At 43.4% G+C, this 17,500-nt stretch overlaps 1 protein-coding gene across 1 annotated transcript in view; it reads left to right on the top strand.

The window, feature by feature from the left end:
• LOC144536346 (glutamate receptor ionotropic, delta-1-like) overlaps window positions 1-17,500 on the top strand; it is a 719,688-nt gene that overhangs the window by 283,199 nt on the left and 418,989 nt on the right. The gene's annotated exons all lie outside the window — the stretch shown is intronic.

Here is a 17,500-nt window from a genome sequence, read left to right as displayed (position 1 = left end):
ACAGACTGGCACAGACAAACACGCACAGACACGCACGGACACACACACACGCACACACACACAGAGACACACACACACACACACACACACACACACACACACACACACACAGACTCACACTATTAATATCCTTGAGGGTTTCAATGTTGAGAGATGGAAAGGATATCCAAGGTTGAGTCTGTATTTTGGTTTGAGACACACATTCACACAAACACACACACACACACACACACACACACACACACACACACACACACACACACACCGCTTACAGTACATTTGTGCATCAGTGCACCCATCACGAATGTGTGAAGTGAGGGTATTGTTGTCACACTGCTGGCAGCGCCTGTCCTTCTAACTCTCCTTCTGCTCAGGCTCCAGGCGACGCCATTTTATCTCCGAGAGTTGTGGCAACCCGAGGTCTGCCAAACTTTTCTTCGGTTTCAAACTTTCACTCGTCTGGATGTCACTCCCAGGAGCCATGGCTTGGTTTTCCACGAGTACGGGAGGATGAAGCCTGCTTTCAGCTAGATGAGTTGAAATGTTCGGGAGGTTTTTGTGAAAAGTTGGGCTACAGAAGGGTACCAATAACTACGTTTATACCATCCAAACGAGACATAATGTTTCAGTTCTGTATAACTGAAAATACAGTTGCTGAGACAAGAATGGAGATGTTAGCGAGTGAAAATGAAAACTGGCCAAATTACGTAAGTAGTCCAAATCGGCAACGTTTCCACTGCCGCCTGAAATTCCGCCATATGTCCCTCTTTGGGGCCGGATGTCCGTCCCCTTCCTCTGTCTCTGTGTTGGCGTTCTAACCTCCGGTGGCTTTGTGAGGACTATGGTTAACTGCTCCTCAGATCTCTGCAGGGTAAATCCAGACAGCTAGCTAGACTATCTGTCCAATCTGAGCTTTCTGTTGCACGACTAAAACAACTTCTGAACGTCCACATGTTCCACCAAAACAAGTTCCTTCCAGAGGCTATTTAGCAGAGGCACCGTGGCTCCGTCCGGAGCTTAGCCCCGCCCACGACGATTGTGATTGGTTTAAAGAAATGGAATTTTTTTGACCAACTCGGGGAGACTGATCAGTCACACTGCCTTTTCTGCCGACGGTCGGCAGTCTGGTTGGTGTGTAACAGCCTTAAAGAATCTTCCTTTGCTGTAAAAACAGAAGCCCATGTGGCTGAATGTCACAACCCTCCCGCGTGTCGAGCGAAACCATCGTGTCATACGCTGTGGATCCCCAAACACTCGGCCCATCTGTGCGTGGCTTTAAAGCCCCTAGTTTCACTTGCTCAAGTCATGCATAAAGCCCACCTTAACCTCCACCCAGCCACTCAGACGTCTCATGATGCCTCCGGCGGCACACGCCCACTCGGTGGCTGATTTCCAGTCCACTGACTTCCAGGATCAGATACAAACACGACACAGGCGCCTGGTGCTCCTACCCGTCAGGCACGGAGCAACATTTCCGTTTTGAACTCGTGAAATTTCTGGTTTGTATGAGTTTAACAGGAAAATAAGTTAAGAGCAGTTCACTTTATCTTTTTATGTTCAAGCCCACCTGGAAATCCTAAACTAAAACAAATGTTACAACGTATTGAAAAAATGTTGCATTTTCGGAACTCGGTGATGGATAGTCTCCTATTGCCAGACCCTCCTCCGCAGCGCTTCTAACCAAAACGGGTCAGAAGTGTTTCCAAATGTCTCCGTTTAGGGGCTCGGAAACGCCAGAGCATGGAATGTGTTGGTGATGGCGCAGTGGATATGATACATGCCTTTGGTGTCGGAGACCAGGGTTTGATTCCCGCTGCGATACATCAACCAATGTGTCCCTGAGCAAGACACTTAACTCCTAGTTGCTCCAGAAGCACGTGACCTCTGATATATAGCAATTGTAAGTCACTTTGGATAAAAGTGTCAGCTAAATGTAATGTCATGTAATAAAATGAGAGGGGGAAACGCCAGAGCAGGGGGAATGAGAGGGGGACACGCCAGAGCAGGGGGAATGAGAGGGGGAAACGCCAGAGCAGGGGGAATGAGAGGGGGCAGGGCGAGGTAAACCAGGCACATCTAAATGGGTTTGGAGGTAAGCGAGGTTTCAATGGGATTGGGGACTCCTGACCTGTTTTCTTTGGAGGGAGACGAGTTCACTGTCAACTGAGCGGAATAAATGTAAAGGTCGTTACATAATACAAACAGTGGAAGAACAGCTGTTTTCTAGAAGCAAGGTTTGTCCGTCTTAAAGAGGACACATCATGAAAAACTTTTGTGCACAAACGTTTAGGTTACTGGAGAGATGACTGTGAAATAAGACAACTCAGTCAGTTTGTTTTGTGGGCTGCCGGGATCAGAAAACATGGGATTTTTCGGGAAGGGGGTCTTAAAGAGACAGGCGCTAAAACGGACAGGTATATTGAGACAGACAGTATGAGAAAACAGTGTTTTCTTAAGCATTAAAGCATGTAAACATGTTACAAGAATGAACCTAAAAATTAGAATATGTCTCCTTTAATTTATGTTTTTTTTATTTTAGGAGCATTTATCTCCACAGCGCTGTGGAGTAAGGTCTGGCTACACTACAGATGCATTCTGGGATAGGATGAAAAACTCCCTAGGGTGTTTGCATTTCTTCAACACACCAGCCTTTCACTTTGACCCACCAGTAGCAAAAGAGATCCTCCGGCACTATTTCTTTATTTGCAAGTTTGTTATCTGCCTTTCAGTAAGCCAACGCTGTGTTTTTTTTACATTTCTAGCTCATGTCTTTGTGTGTGATGTTGGAATGCACTCGTTCTCACCCTTTGCTTCTGAAAACCCTTCGAGTTAACAACACTAACAAACTGCTGGATGGTGTTGATCAGGAGAGCCAGGTGGAGAAAGAAAGCTGTCGAGTCACAAGTCTAGAGCATATCGACTCGAGTACTCTATCACGTGACACGGTTCGTGTACAGACGCTAAAGTGTGATTTTTGCGTCGGTTTCTGGCGCTCAGAGACACTGACCAAGCGTCAGTATGTGCTGAGTTGGTTTGTTGCTCCATTGGACCTTTTTTTTAGCGATGTTGCCGTGTTGCCAGATCACTGACCACGTTTAAAACATCCGTTGAGTAGTGCAGAGGTGCTATCAACGGGGCTAATCCAAAACTGAACTATAAATCCAAACCTACAGTATATGCACGGATCACAATGTGCACAAAAGCACCTTGAAACTTCATTCACATCACTGTTACAGATCATATTTGTTACATTTGTATTACATATATTTGTACTTGTGGAAGCAAGTGGAGAAAACCATCTGAACAGCACGTAAAAACAACAACTATGTGAACAAACCTGTCCAAAATATGTTACATCTGTTATTCTCTGACTTGTTTCTTGAATGTTTGAAACTCTCCGACCTTCAGTGTCTTCAGAGCATCCCTCATCCCAAATTCACCCGATATATTCGGGTGAATTTATATACATATATATATATATATATATATATATATATATATATATATATATATATATATAATTTGAGATTTGCTCTGCAAGTCCGTCTGGCCAAGAGCCCATTCAAGCCCATTTCCAATTTTTCCAAATCGAGGCACCAATCACAACCATTGAGGCGGGCTTTACACCAATCACAACCGCTGAGGCGAGCTTTACACCAATCACAACCATTGAGGAGGGCTTTACACCAATCACAACCATTGAGGAGGGCTTTACACCAATCACAACCGTTGAGGCGGGCTTTACACCAATCACAACCATTGAGGCGAGCTTTACACCAATCACAACCATTGAGGAGGGCTTTACACCAATCACAACCGTTGAGGCTGGCTTTACACCAATCACAACCATTGAGGTGGGCTTTACACCAATCACAACCGTTGAGGCGGGCTTTACACCAATCACAACCATTGAGGAGGGCTTTACACCAATCACAACCATTGAGGCGGGCTTTACACCAATCACAACCGTTGAGGCGGGCTTTACACCAATCACAACCGTTGAGGCGGGCTTTACACGATGACGATAGCGCAGTGACAGCGAGCAGCTTTTTGTGTATATTCAACATGACGGCCACCCATTGATGCTGCTGTCGCTGCTATGTCTCCCGGATCGTTGCTCTGATTGGTTGAAGGACTATCCAATGGCGGTCAGAGGCATTTGAGCGGCGTCCGTTGGTGACGCCCCTTTGGAAACGGGCTGTGAATAAACATTCCCCAGACCCTTCTCAGTTACAACTGAGAAGGGTCTGATGTCAACAAGGCTAATAAAATATATATATATATATATATATATATATATATATATATATATATATATATATATATATATATATTGTGATTAGTGTAAAGCTCGCCTCAATGGTTGTGATTGTATATATATATATATATATATATATATATATATATATATCTATATATATATATATATATATATATATATATATCTCATCCCAGGAGGAAAACCTTACAAATATTTGGCTCCAAACCTCAGACAACAAACACACTGATTGCATGCTTCCCTGCAGACCACATCTCCCCATTAGCAGCCGGTTGTGAAACCTTTCCTATTTTTTTCTTTTTCTATTCATCTGTTGACAGTACACAGCCTCCGAACCGTTTTCACACATATGATTACTCTCTAGGTTTCAGAGCGGCTGGCGTTGTGGCGAGGCTTTTGTGAAAGGCGGGAAAGCGGGGTTAGACGGGGTAAAGAAAAAGCTGCATTTGGCCCCGAGCAGACGAGTGCCGACCGCAGTCGACTCATTATTCAGATAGAAAAACTCGCCACCTACTGTAACACCTGTAGGAAGTTTCCTTTGTTTTTCTTCCCTCTAAACCAGTGCCGGGTTTCACAGGTCTTTCTGGTCACCATTACCCAAAATGGATTTCTTTTACTTTATTTCCCTCACTGCTCTGCGGCGTAAACACAGAGCTACCTGTCAGAGACGAGGCGAGGAAATGGAGGATGTTATGGACCATTCCTTCACTTCTCCGGCATCAAAAACTGGATGTTTCCTCCTAATGAGGCAGCAGGTAGTTTTGACCAAATGCTGCCATTCTCTCCCTACCTAAAGCAACGAAATCTGATGTTTTCAGTTTTTCAGTTTTCAAACTCTCTGCTTTTCTCAAGTCGCCAAATTCTGCTTTTGAGTGTCGCATAATTTCAGTTTTGAAAACACTTTCCCGTGTTTTTGGGTTGGTGCGCAACTACGTGGGCCAAAATCTATTGTGAACATGCCTACATTTGGCATCAAGCAATTCACTTAGCAGCACATTATTTCAATACCTTAGAAATCCAGAGCTCTACAAGGGCATAGTAATGATGCTCATTAACTATGCCCTTGTAGCGAGCTGCACCAATCACATCGGTGTATCTGATATAGGCGGGCCAGAGGCGAGCTGAACAGGTGACGACAGCGCTGCGACGTCAAAGTCCATAAACATTGGTCGTAGTGTTATCCAATTGCGTGCAGTGATATTTTCAAATGCATGTGCCGCCCCTCGAGTTGGGCCATTTTCATTACTCAATGCCAGACTATCAATCTTTCGGATTTGGGTCTGGATTTCCAGGCTATTATTTCAATAACACATAATTGAATAATAGTTTGTTGATCCAAACTGGCCAGAATAAGTCTCTGACAGAATATTACGGCACCTGAGTCGTAATATTTTTTTACACAGCGAAGAAACTCTCTTAATTGACAAATCTGTCAAATCACAAAATGTTCATACTCGACGCGTCTGTCATTCACCGTCAACATATTTTATTTGTTTTCCTGCAATTTCTGCTCCTGCATTAAAATATGTGCCGGCAGAAAATAAAGCCTGATTAATGGTTGTGGTTTTCGGCACTCAAAGCACTCTGAAGATTAGGGAGAAACCCAACGGGCTTTATTTAATATGAAACAGGGACTTGATGTAACAAGACGGAGCATATTTAATTTATTGATATTAAGCACAGCAATCATCTTTGTGTGGTTTTGTTTGATTTGGACGCCCAACATCCACTCCAACTGCTCCTCAGATCTCTGCAGGGTAAATCCAGACAGCTAGCTAGACTATCTGTCCAATCTGAGTTTTCTGTTGCACGACTAAAACAACCTTTGAACGTCCATGTTCCACCAAAACAAGCTCCTTCCTGAGACTTTTTAGCAGAGGCACCGTGGCTCCATCCGGAGCTCCCATCCAGGAATGCTGTGTGGACTAGTCAGACCTTCCTCCGCAGCGCTGTGGAGGAAGGTCTGGTAATGCGAGACCAAGTAACTAGTAACTAGAGCTGTCAGATGAATGTAGTGGAGTAAAAAGTACAATATTTCTCTCTGAAATGTAGCGGAGTAGAAGTAGAAAGTTAGCTTCGTGAGAGCGTCCTGACCTGGCGAGCTCCAGTTTTCCACTCGCAGATCAGTCTGGCATCTTGAGACAGAGAACATTTGGAGCCGTTCGCCAAACGACCGACCAATCAGCGTTGGTTTGGAGGCGGGTTTAGGTGCGACGCAACGAGAAGCGACCGTTCAGTCTAAACAGCGTGGCGGCGTCCACGGATGAGATGAGCGTAGCTATCACGCAAGTTGTATCTGAATTAGAAAGTATTCCTTCATTGAAAGAAGAGTAAAAAACGGCGCTGGAGGCTTTTCTCGGAGGAAAAGATGTTGTTGCTCTTCTCCCGACTGATTTCAGCAAGAACTTGACACATCGTTGATCTGATTGGTTGATTTGGCCGTCCATCACCAACATAGGTGGTGATAGACAGATGGTTTATCTAATCAGCTAACCAGTATTTTCGCCCCTTCCCAAAAGTTCTCCAACGGAAAGTTCCCAGATGGATATGCCGAGCAAATGAGAAGCAATCCATCTGGAGTCAGGTTAGTAGAAAGTGGCATGAAAAGAAAAGACTCAAGTAGCCTACAAGTACCTCAACATGTGGACTGAAATACATTACTGGAGTAAATGTACTTCCACCGCTGCACTCTTATGTCTCCTCTTCACTCCTGTTGTCTCCTCTCCTTTCCTTTCATTAGGTTTCCTTTCCTCTCGCCCCTAAATTTGACTCCATAACTTTTCAATTCCATTTCCCATCGCCGCGGTCGCGTCTATCTGAGGTGCTTCGCTGTTCATTTCAAAGTCAGCGCGAGGGAATCGGGATGGAGCGAGGCCCAGAGCGAGGGAGTGGGAGGATGAGGAGGGAGGGAAATAGATGAAAAGGAAAAAAAAGGCAGTGAGTGCTGGGAGATAAACGAGGAGGAATGGAGAGAGAAATGACGTGTACATTGTGTGAAGAGGGAAAAATGGAGGCGGAGAAATAAAAAGAGAAATATAGCTTTCCCCCACAGTATATATATATATATTTTTCTTTCTTTCTGACTCCTTTTAAGCACATTTTTGCTCTTGACAGACAATATGGATGTGCTACGGTCGCTGCAGCTAAATAACTGCACAGACTGTTGACACTATTTGAACACAAAAGGTAGAAAAACCTCCGTGACATTACAAATTAACAGCATCTTTCCAGCAGCGTCTCCATCTTCAATAACAGCTGGCAGTATTGTGTGTCTGTATAAAGAAAAGAAAGGTGAGAAAATATGTTAGAAATACCCTCAAATTTAAGGCTGAAAAGAACATTTAGAGACAGAAAACAACCCATATGTAGCACATGTTTTTGTGTCTAATGACTGATGGGAACAATCTTTGACAACGGTCCATTATTAAGCGAAAAACAAGCTACAATTTAAGATAATAGGGCAATTGTCCAGCTTGTATTTACCTTCACAAAAGTGCTCGTTTTGCCGCTGACAGGCTCAGATTAATATTCTAAGTGTCGGACAACATTATGTCAAGGGTCCATACAGAGATAGACCTTTAAAACCTCTTTAAGACCTTTCTGTTTAACCAGAAACAGCTCTGAAGTCGCTAGCGCTAAACCCACCAGACTCCATTTAAATAAACAGTACTTTTAGCGTATATAGAGCCAGCATATTTTCACATGTAAATATGTAAACTCTGTGTTTATTTCAACCAAAACTAGAGTTGTGATGGTTGGAAAAGTGGAAAGATGACCCAAAACGTCTTTTCATAGGTTTTATTTTATTTCTGTCGACTTTGAATGAAGTGTGTTTTACGATGCTAAAATCACTGTTTATTTACATGGAGTCTGGTGGGTTTAGGGAACGCAATTTCGCGGATGTTTTTATGTTTAAAAAAAGGATCTTATTCTTCAACAGAAAGGTTGACCTCTTTAGAAATCCTTTCCATAATGTTGTCAGACACTTTATATTAATCTGAGTCTGTCAGTAGCAAAACGAGCACTTTTATGAAGGTAAATACAAGCTGCACAATTACTCTATTAACTTACATTGTAGCTGTCAACTGCAGCGATCTCGCTTAATACTGGACCAATGTCAAAGATTGTTGTTCAGTTCAGTCACTTAGACACAAAAACATAGGAAAATAGGATCCATGTTGAAAAAAACGGTAGTTACCCTTTAATACTTTGTTTAAATGGGTCAAAGATGAGTCGTAATTGCCGCTTGAACAAACAAAACTACTGTATGGGAGCATTTTTCGGGGGAGGACAGTTTCGTAAAAAGTATAATATATAATGTGAAGAAATCTTAGTGTGTGTAGTTAGGTTTTGGCTCACTTCTTTCTCTGTTCCAACAACAGATTTCCCTCTGGAGCTGAAATTCAAAGGCTGCTACAGGCTCAGTGACGGTGTTATTATTCTACAGTTATTATACTAATGTCTCCGAGTTAATGCGCGGATATTTTATTGATGCTGAAAAAGAAATCTGACAAGTTCACATTAGCAGGAGTCGCCTCCAACTGAGACCACCGGCAGCTGACGTTAACACTGTGTTCAAATGGGATGGGATATTACAAAGCACATTAAAATTAACAAACAGATCAAGTCATAATTACAATTCTCTTCCTTCGCTGAGGGAACTAATTCCATCTGAGGGACGCTTTGGGAGGTAGAAGTGATGATTTCTCAGAAAAACTCATCTGCCTCCAATAGGCCTGGGGGGCGAATAGAAACACACATTAGCCATTGTGACAGGAAGTTAAAATAAATACATCAAAATAAAAGTTTAAGAGTCAGAGGACACATCAAGGTGGGTGATATTAGAATGATATTAGAATCAAACGTTAATGTCAATGTCCATGTTAAATGTTAACAAAAATATTAGCAAAGTAGGCCATTTTATGGGGGAAATGTGTCAATGCTGAGAGCGCGAAGTGATCACCTGATGAGCTGTAAAATAAAGAGCAGCAGGAGATGATGAGGAACTGCAGGAAGAGAGGAACGAGTGCTGAGCTTGTTTTGGTGGAACATTTGCACCCCGCAGAAGAAAAGGGCATGTGTTAAGGGAGTGTCCAAATCCACTTTTGCTAGTTTGACGGTGGAAAAAAGGGTCCGTGCGCCGGGCGCCTGGTTCAAAAGGGTTGACCTTAGTGTCTTCATTAATCAGAGGTGTGTTCTGGGCGTAACATGCAATCAACCAATCAGAGATCATCTCCCATTCCCTTTAAAAGCCAGGCGCGTTTGGACCTTGGAGCATTGCTGTTATGATGGAGGATTTGCACCGTAATATTTGTATTTGTAATCTTCTGCATGTGTGTGTGCTGCTGTGCGTCCCTGTGTGTGTAACAAGCATAGTGTGCACGTGCTGTGCACGAGCCTAGGAGCATTTTACTGATGCTCTGTTAAAATAACAATGAAATGCTGCGTTATTGACTTTAGACCAGGTTTTTGTTGGTCAATGGTGCCATCACTTCCCGCTGCCTCAAGATAGCAATACTCCCAGAATGCACCTGAACACACCTCCCTGTAAGACCAGCACGCCCAGAATGCACCTGAACACACCTCCCTGTAAGACCAGCACGCCCAGAATGCACTTGAACACACCTCCCTGTAAGACCAGCACGCCCAGAATGAACCTGAACACACCTCCCTGTAAGACCAGCACGCCCATGGGCCACAGATGTGCGCAGGTGCATTTGCTATTTAAACGACGTGGGCGCTGGACGGGAAACTGACAACTGCGTTGGTCTTTGCGCTGTGCCGGGTGCTGGATAGGGCCCATGGTGTCTAAACTTGACTGTCGGCGCTGCATGACGCTCATTTTTTGTCGGCCAAACTTAACGGCAACAGCCTCTGAAACGACCGTCCCCTCGCGGTGCTCACAGTCACCTAAAGACCACTAAACTCAACCGTCGTGTGACTGGAGGTCGCCTTATTTCACGGGATATTATGCAAATTGTTGTGCATTAGTTTGCATACAATCTCATAGGAAAGCGACATACTTAAACCTTCATTTCCTGGCTGCATGTTTGTAGATGCTAAACCTGTGTGAGTTTGTCTGGATGTGGCCGAGCCTTTTAAAATGTCTCTTTGATTATTACTTGATATCCTCTCTTAAAGTTTTTGCTGTTTGTACACAAACATTATGTATTAATAGTCATTGGCGTTTTTTCTGTTTTGTAAATACATGATATGAGTTTGATGTAAATGCTGAATGATTTACAGTTACAGCGAGAACCAGGCTAGTGTTGTTGGCTGTCGTGTCTGATATTAATCTTTAATATTCACTTTAAAAATGTCTTCTTATCAACTGTAAAATATATGGTTGTGTGTGTGTGTGTGTGTGTGTGTGTGTGTGTGCGTTTTCATGTACAGTATATGGATAAGAGTGAGTGTGCTTGTATGTTTTGTTTATTAAGAGATAGTGGAAATACCCCAGTGCTCCCAGTATCATGATATGCTACACACACACACACACACACACACACACACACACACACACACACACACACACACACACACACACACACACACACACACACACACACACATACATGGGGGGAAAAGATACCACATTGCAGGAATAAGAAGTGGATGATTGAAGGGAAGAGAAAGGGAGTGAAACGAAAAGAAAATAACAAAATGACTCAGAGTAGAGAGAAAGAAGCAGAAGGAAAGAAAAAAAAGACCGAATGACTGGAACGGAGAGAAGAAAAGAAGAAGGATGGAGAGAGGGTTATTATAAGGGTTATTATAAGGGTTATAATTAGGAAAGATGTTTTTGCCGTCCTTCCTACGGGATTTGACAGCTGGCCCTGATGGTCGCTAAGAAGATGGGGCGCTCTGATTGGTTGTAGGTCTATCCGTTGCTCTGATTGGTTGTAGGTCTATCCAATTGAGTACGGAGGCATTTTCTTTCCTGGTTCGGTAGAAACACGCCCTGTAATCACAGCCCAATGGAGCGGTTTCAGACTCATATTCTGACCAGAATCTGAGTATGACCACGTCAGGCTACAGTTTTATAGCATTTGAAGAAAAAATGTTGGATAAAGCTTCGGAAAAGTTGAAAAAAAAGGGACAAAAATGTTGGGAAAAGCAACAAACGTTGAATAAAGTGGACTTCTTTAATCTCCCAAAAACCTCCATAGCCGACAAAAGGTGTCAGAGCACAAATTATACAATTTGAAATGTAAAAATACAACTGTGAACCACTTCTATGGACAATTTCTGTATAAATTATACAGACATACAGCTGTTATTACATTGATATGTCTTAGTGTGTAGCTGTCAAACCGTAACACAAACACTTTCTCCACTAGATGCATGAACTTTGAGAAGATAAAGGGGTGAAAATCCCTCATCAAGAGGTCAGAGACATGATGGAAAGGGTCAGAGAGAGGATGGAGCGGTCAAAGAAATGATAAAGAGAGGTCAAGGGGATGAAGGCGCAGTAAAGATGAATGGTACAGGGCTAAGAAGGACTTATTTAAGGGTCAAAAGGATGATAGATGGATATAAATGGATTATAGAGTTGTATATAAAGGACTTTCTTAAGTGTATAAATGGATAGAAAGGAGATAGAGGCTTGACAGAGATGTATTGAAGGGTCCAAGGAATGATAGCGAGGTCCTTTTCACCATGACCTCTTTAATTTAATGATTAAATAAGGTAGTAGCATCTCCAAACTTACCTCAATTATAACTTGTCTCCTGCTAGTTGTACTACAGCACTGACTTTTATAAAATAAGTTTAATTAATAAATATTTTTTGTTGTATCTCTTTTCGGCGTTGTAGTTTGTAAACGGTCCCTAAACACTCGTCTTACTGCCGTCTCACCGCTGGCTGCTCGTAGAGACCAAAGCCATCAGGCAGGTGTTATTTAAATAAACTCCTGGTGTACTTACAAACTTCCCAATGCCTCGTTTTTATGAGTACATAACCTATTTGTACTACTGTAGAAGTTTGGTACCATTCCAGGCATTATTAGTGGGGTAACTTACGAGATACACCGTTGGTTCCATTAGCGTCTGCACTAAGCCATTTGGCTGATATCGCTAACTCGCCCAATGGTAGACCAAGGCAAAAAAGCTTCTGGGGGGGGGTGTTTGGCTCGAGGTCATGGTGCAAAGGACCCTAGGGTGAAATCCGAACCATCCCTTAAAGGCTTGAAAAGGACTGACGAAGAGGGACGAATGCTTTAAAGGGTTGATAGGAGTAACAAATGGTAAAGACTGACTTATTAGCGAGTTAAATGAATGAAGGAAGGGTCTGAAGGGAGGATTAATAAACGAGCTGAGAGAGAGATGGAAGTGATAATAGACATATGGGGGGGGGTCCGCTTCAAGGTCAAAGGTCCAGTACAGCAGTATTCTCAGCTTCATGTAGTAAAAGTACAGCAGTATTCTCAGCTTCATGTAGAAGTACAGCAGTATTCTCAGCTTCATGTAGTAGAAGTACAGCAGTATTCTCAGCTTCATGTAGTAAAAGTACAGCAATATTTCCAGTTTACTCTGTGTCTTTAGCTGCATGCTACCAGCCAGTAAGCTAACGTTACTCTGTGTCTATAGCTGCATGCTACCAGCCGGTAAGCTAACGTTACTCTGTGTCTTTAGCTGCATGCTACCAGCCGGTAAGCTACGCCGTGTCTCTTGTCGTTTTTCTCTTTGGACGTACGCAAGTAAACATGGGTGAAGAGCAAAGAAATTTTGGGGGAATCGCCGCTCTGGCTTCTGATTTCTGAAGTCGAAATCAAAAGCTCATTTCGATAAATTTTTGGTTTATATCCGAAACGTGACACCCCTAATTTGTATTGTTTTGCTTGCAGCCAATAACAGCAAAGCGTTCTTCAATTTGACATGTGGCATTGTGACATGTGATTGGCTAGAAGGACTTATTGAGGTGGATTACAGAATGGTGTAAAGGGAAGCGACATGGGCGTAAATGGAAAAGTTGGGTTGAAGGGATAATAGGCTTGTAATGGGATCATAAAAGATAACAGAGAGGTCAACGGGGCAATAGAGGTTTATAAGGATGACATAAAGATACAGAGGGTATACAGGCTGACAGATGGATCACAGTGTTGTAAAAGATATAAAACAAGGCTGATTGAAGTTGTAAAGGTATGGTTAAGGGGTCAAAGGATAAACGACTGATTGTATAAAAAGGGATGACTGAGGGTTGACAATGACTGAAAGAGCTCTTTAAACTGAACTAATAGAGAGGTAGAAAGGGGCAATAGAAGAGTATAAAGGATGCTGGAGGGTCAAAAGAATGACAGAGGATAAAGAAAGGTATAAATAGATGTTGGTACTGGATTGGAAAGGACTGTAGGACAGAATGACTCATAGAGGGACGTAACAGGTGGCAACATGAGGCATAAAGAGAGATAACGGAGGGGTCAACGGTACTCAAAATGTGATCATGATTCAAGAGAAGGTGAAAGGATGTGCAGGGATAAAAGACAAGTGATGGAGGACTGCAAGGGAGTTATAGAGGACAGGCAGAGATATATTTGAGAGGGGGGACTCAAGGGATGGAGATGAAGGACAGGCTGTTCTCATGAACCATTCATACATGTACAGTAGCTACGAAAATAATGCACTGTGACTGGAATGTATTCCACGTATTTATGACTGTCAGCAGCACATGGACTGCTGCTGTATAAGAGCATGAAGATCCTGGTAGGGAGGAGGTCGGGGGGATGTTTGGCTCATAAAACACAGGGCTTTCAAGAGTTCATGTCCCGGAACAAGTTAAGGAGAAAACACAAGACTTTCAGCCTTTTATACATTGTCGTGTTTCTTTAGAAATAAACAACGGACAAATAGAGTCTTTAAACGCTTCAGATGTCAAGTTATTCGCTGTCAAAGTGACGTCAAAATGAATGGCAGTCAATGGGATGCTAACGGGATGCTAACGGGAGGTGATGGCTTGTTAGCCTCAGAATCTCCCCATGGGAGGTATGCTTTCAGGATGCTTGCTTACCCCCTTGCTTTCACCCAGGAAACAGGTGTTCGTGTCCCGGAAGTACTACTTAAGGGGACCGGTGTTTTAACCCAAACCACAATCTTTTTCCTAATCTTCTAATCTTCTGGTGTCTAAACTTAACTGTCACGTGACCGGCCGGCAGTACAGCTGTAGTTCTGTAGGATATCATACAAATTGTTGTGTGCATAAGTTTTCGTGTGACATCATACACACGAAGCCGTTCATGTGAATGTGTTGGGATGGTGCAGGGTCAGAAAGACGGGATGATGATGAAGTCTGACGGGATGTAACGGGACAAGTATGTGTTTCCTACGACACGTGTGCATTTTCAAGTATTTTGTTTGCATGTAACATCATGTTACACACACACACACACACACACACACACACACACACACACACACACAAACACACTATATATATATATATATATTTAAGCAATTTTTGGTTGTTAAACACTCCAATTATAACCCTACAATTAAAGACATCCTGCCTGTGTCTGACTGTGTGTGAAATTCAGCAACTAGGCCGGAAAACACTATATTATTAACACTTACCTACAGCAGCATTTTTCTGTGTGCGTGTGTGCGTGTGTGCATGTGTGTGTGTGTGTGTGTGTGTGTGTGTGTGTGTGCGTGCATGCATTTTGGGTGAAAACGAGTTCATCTGCAATGGCAGCTTATTCAAGGTTTTTCCTTCAGCAGGGTGGCTGTTCATTTACAGAGAGAGAGAGAGAGAGAGAGCTCATTAAAAACACTGCCAGGGAAGGAGCAGAGGGCGAGCGACATAGAGGCAGAGCAGCAGAGAAGGAAGAAGAGGATTTGGGGCTGATGAAAGTGAGAAAGTGAGAAGAAAAGGAGGAAGAAGAGGAAATAATAGATTGAAAATGATAGGATAAAAGAAGGAGTTAAGAGCAGGGGGAGAGGGAGGTGTAATAATTAGGAAGAAATGTTGCTGCAGGAGGAAGAGGAAAGAATGTGGAATAACGTAAGAAAAAGATACAAATGCCTCTGTGCCTGGTTTGATCTGGGTGTTTACCAACCAGTCCTCCGAACCGTACGGCCATATTGGTGGTTTGTTCATCCGCGGTTTTAAACATGTTAACGCTGTGAAAGCAGAAAGCAGTTTGGTTAGGTTTAGGCACCAAAACTACTGAGTTAAGTTGATGGTTCCGAGTAATTTCACCCTAAATGTAAATGGCCTGTGTTTATATAGCGCTTTCCTAGTCTTAATGACCACTCAAAGCACTTTGACATAGTACAGGAACCATTCACACACTGTGGCCGAGGCTGCCGTACAAGGTGCCACCTGCTCATCAGATAAACATTCACACTCCAATTGGCGCAGCATCGGGGGCAACTTGGGGTTTAGTGTCTTGCCCAAAGACACTTCGACATGGGACTGCAGGGCCAGGGATCAAACCACCAACCTTCCAATTGACAGGCAACCGCTCTACCACTGAGCCATAGCCGCCCTAGGCTGCTTTGCACCTTGACCTCGAGCCAAACACCCCCCATAAGCTTTTTTCCTTTGTTATAACGTTGGTGGAGTTAGCGTTATCTGCTGGTTAGCTTAATGCAGGCGCTAATGGATCCACGTTTGTATTTCGTAAATTACCCCACTAATAATGCCCGGAATGATACCAAACTTCTACAGTAGTACAAATAGTTTCTGTACTTGTAAAAAGAGGCATTAGAAAGTTTGTAACTACACCAGAAGTATATTTAAATAACTCTTGCCTGATGGAAACTCCTCTCGGCTGCTATCGCGGTCCTTAAATACTACTACTACATACTTCTGGTGTAGTAACAAACTTTCTAATGCCTCGTTTTATAAGTACATAAACTATTTGTACTACTGTAGAAGTTTGGTATCATTCCGGGCAGTATTAGCGGGGTAATTTACGAGATACAAATGTGGGTCCATTAGCGCCTGCATTAAGCTAACCAGCAGATAACGCTAACTCCACCATCGTTATAACAAGGGAACAAAGCTTACGGGGGGTTGTTTGGCTCGAGGTCAAGGTGCAAAGCAGCCTAGGGTGAAATTACTCCGAACCATCACTTTAAGTTGATAAAAAGATGGAGGTTTGGGTTTAAATCAGACGTTACTTCACTTCCTGAAGGTTTGGGGTTATAACGTTTAAATAAAACTAACAAACACTCATACTGCAATCTGGTAGTATGATCAGTCATTTATCTATTTACATGTCTGCATTTTTCTTGAATGAAAAAAGTCTTTGGTCTTGGTCTTGACTTTTATTTCGCCCCGTCTTGGTCTTGACTCGGTCTCTCTCGGTCTTGGCCTTGACTCGGTCTCTCTCGGTCTTGGCCTTGACTCGGCCTCTCTCGGTCTTGGCCTTGACTCGGTCTCTCTCGGTCTTGGCCTTGACTCGGTCTCTCTCGGTCTTGGTCTTGGTCTTGACTCGGTCTCTCTCGGTCTTGGCCTTGACTTGGCCTCTCTCGGTCTTGGTCTTGACTCAGCCTCTCTCGGTCTTGGCCTTGACTCGGCCTCTCTCGGTCTTGGCCTTGACTCTGCCTCTCTCGGTCTTGGCCTTGACTCGGCCTCTCTCGGTCTTGGTCTTGGCCTTGACTCGGTCTCTCTCGGTCTTGGCCTTGACTCGGTCTCTCTCGGTCTTGGTCTTGACTTGGTCTCAAAGTCTCGGTCTGGATCCACTCTGGTCTTGGTGATGACTTGGTCTCGGTTTAGGTGGTCTGGACTGAAACACGGGCCGCTGGTTGTCGGTTCTACCATCAGATCAACATTTTCTGCAGCTCACATTCATCTTTCATCGGAGCGCCGTCATGGATTCACGCTCGCGTCTCATCTCAGATGAGAAACAAGGCTGTTGACGGCGGAACAGAGGGAGACTTTGGCCTTTCGATTTAACCGGTTGATTTCACGAAGAGGCTATTTGGTCAAAACATCTGAGAGAACACTTCGTTTGAGTTGTTGCCCTCCTGTTCCTGGTTATACAGGGGCTACAATTATTATATTTCTCCACAGAAAAGAAGGCCTGACATTTATCAGCTGCCACCTGCTGAATTATGCTTCACAGCTCATACAGAAAACAGGAAATGTGTGTGTTTCTTTTGTATTAATATCACCCATCGCTGTTTCCAAATATTCCTTTTTTCATTTTCCTTTTCTCTGCGGCCGAGATCAGATGTGATAAACAACTCCAATGTGGCCCTCTCTTTGTTCCTCTTTATC

The sequence above is a fragment of the Sander vitreus genome, chromosome 21 (assembly GCF_031162955.1).
Source record: "Sander vitreus isolate 19-12246 chromosome 21, sanVit1, whole genome shotgun sequence".
NCBI classification, from domain to species: domain Eukaryota; kingdom Metazoa; phylum Chordata; class Actinopteri; order Perciformes; family Percidae; genus Sander; species Sander vitreus.
This window is presented reverse-complemented; position numbering and strand designations above follow the sequence as displayed.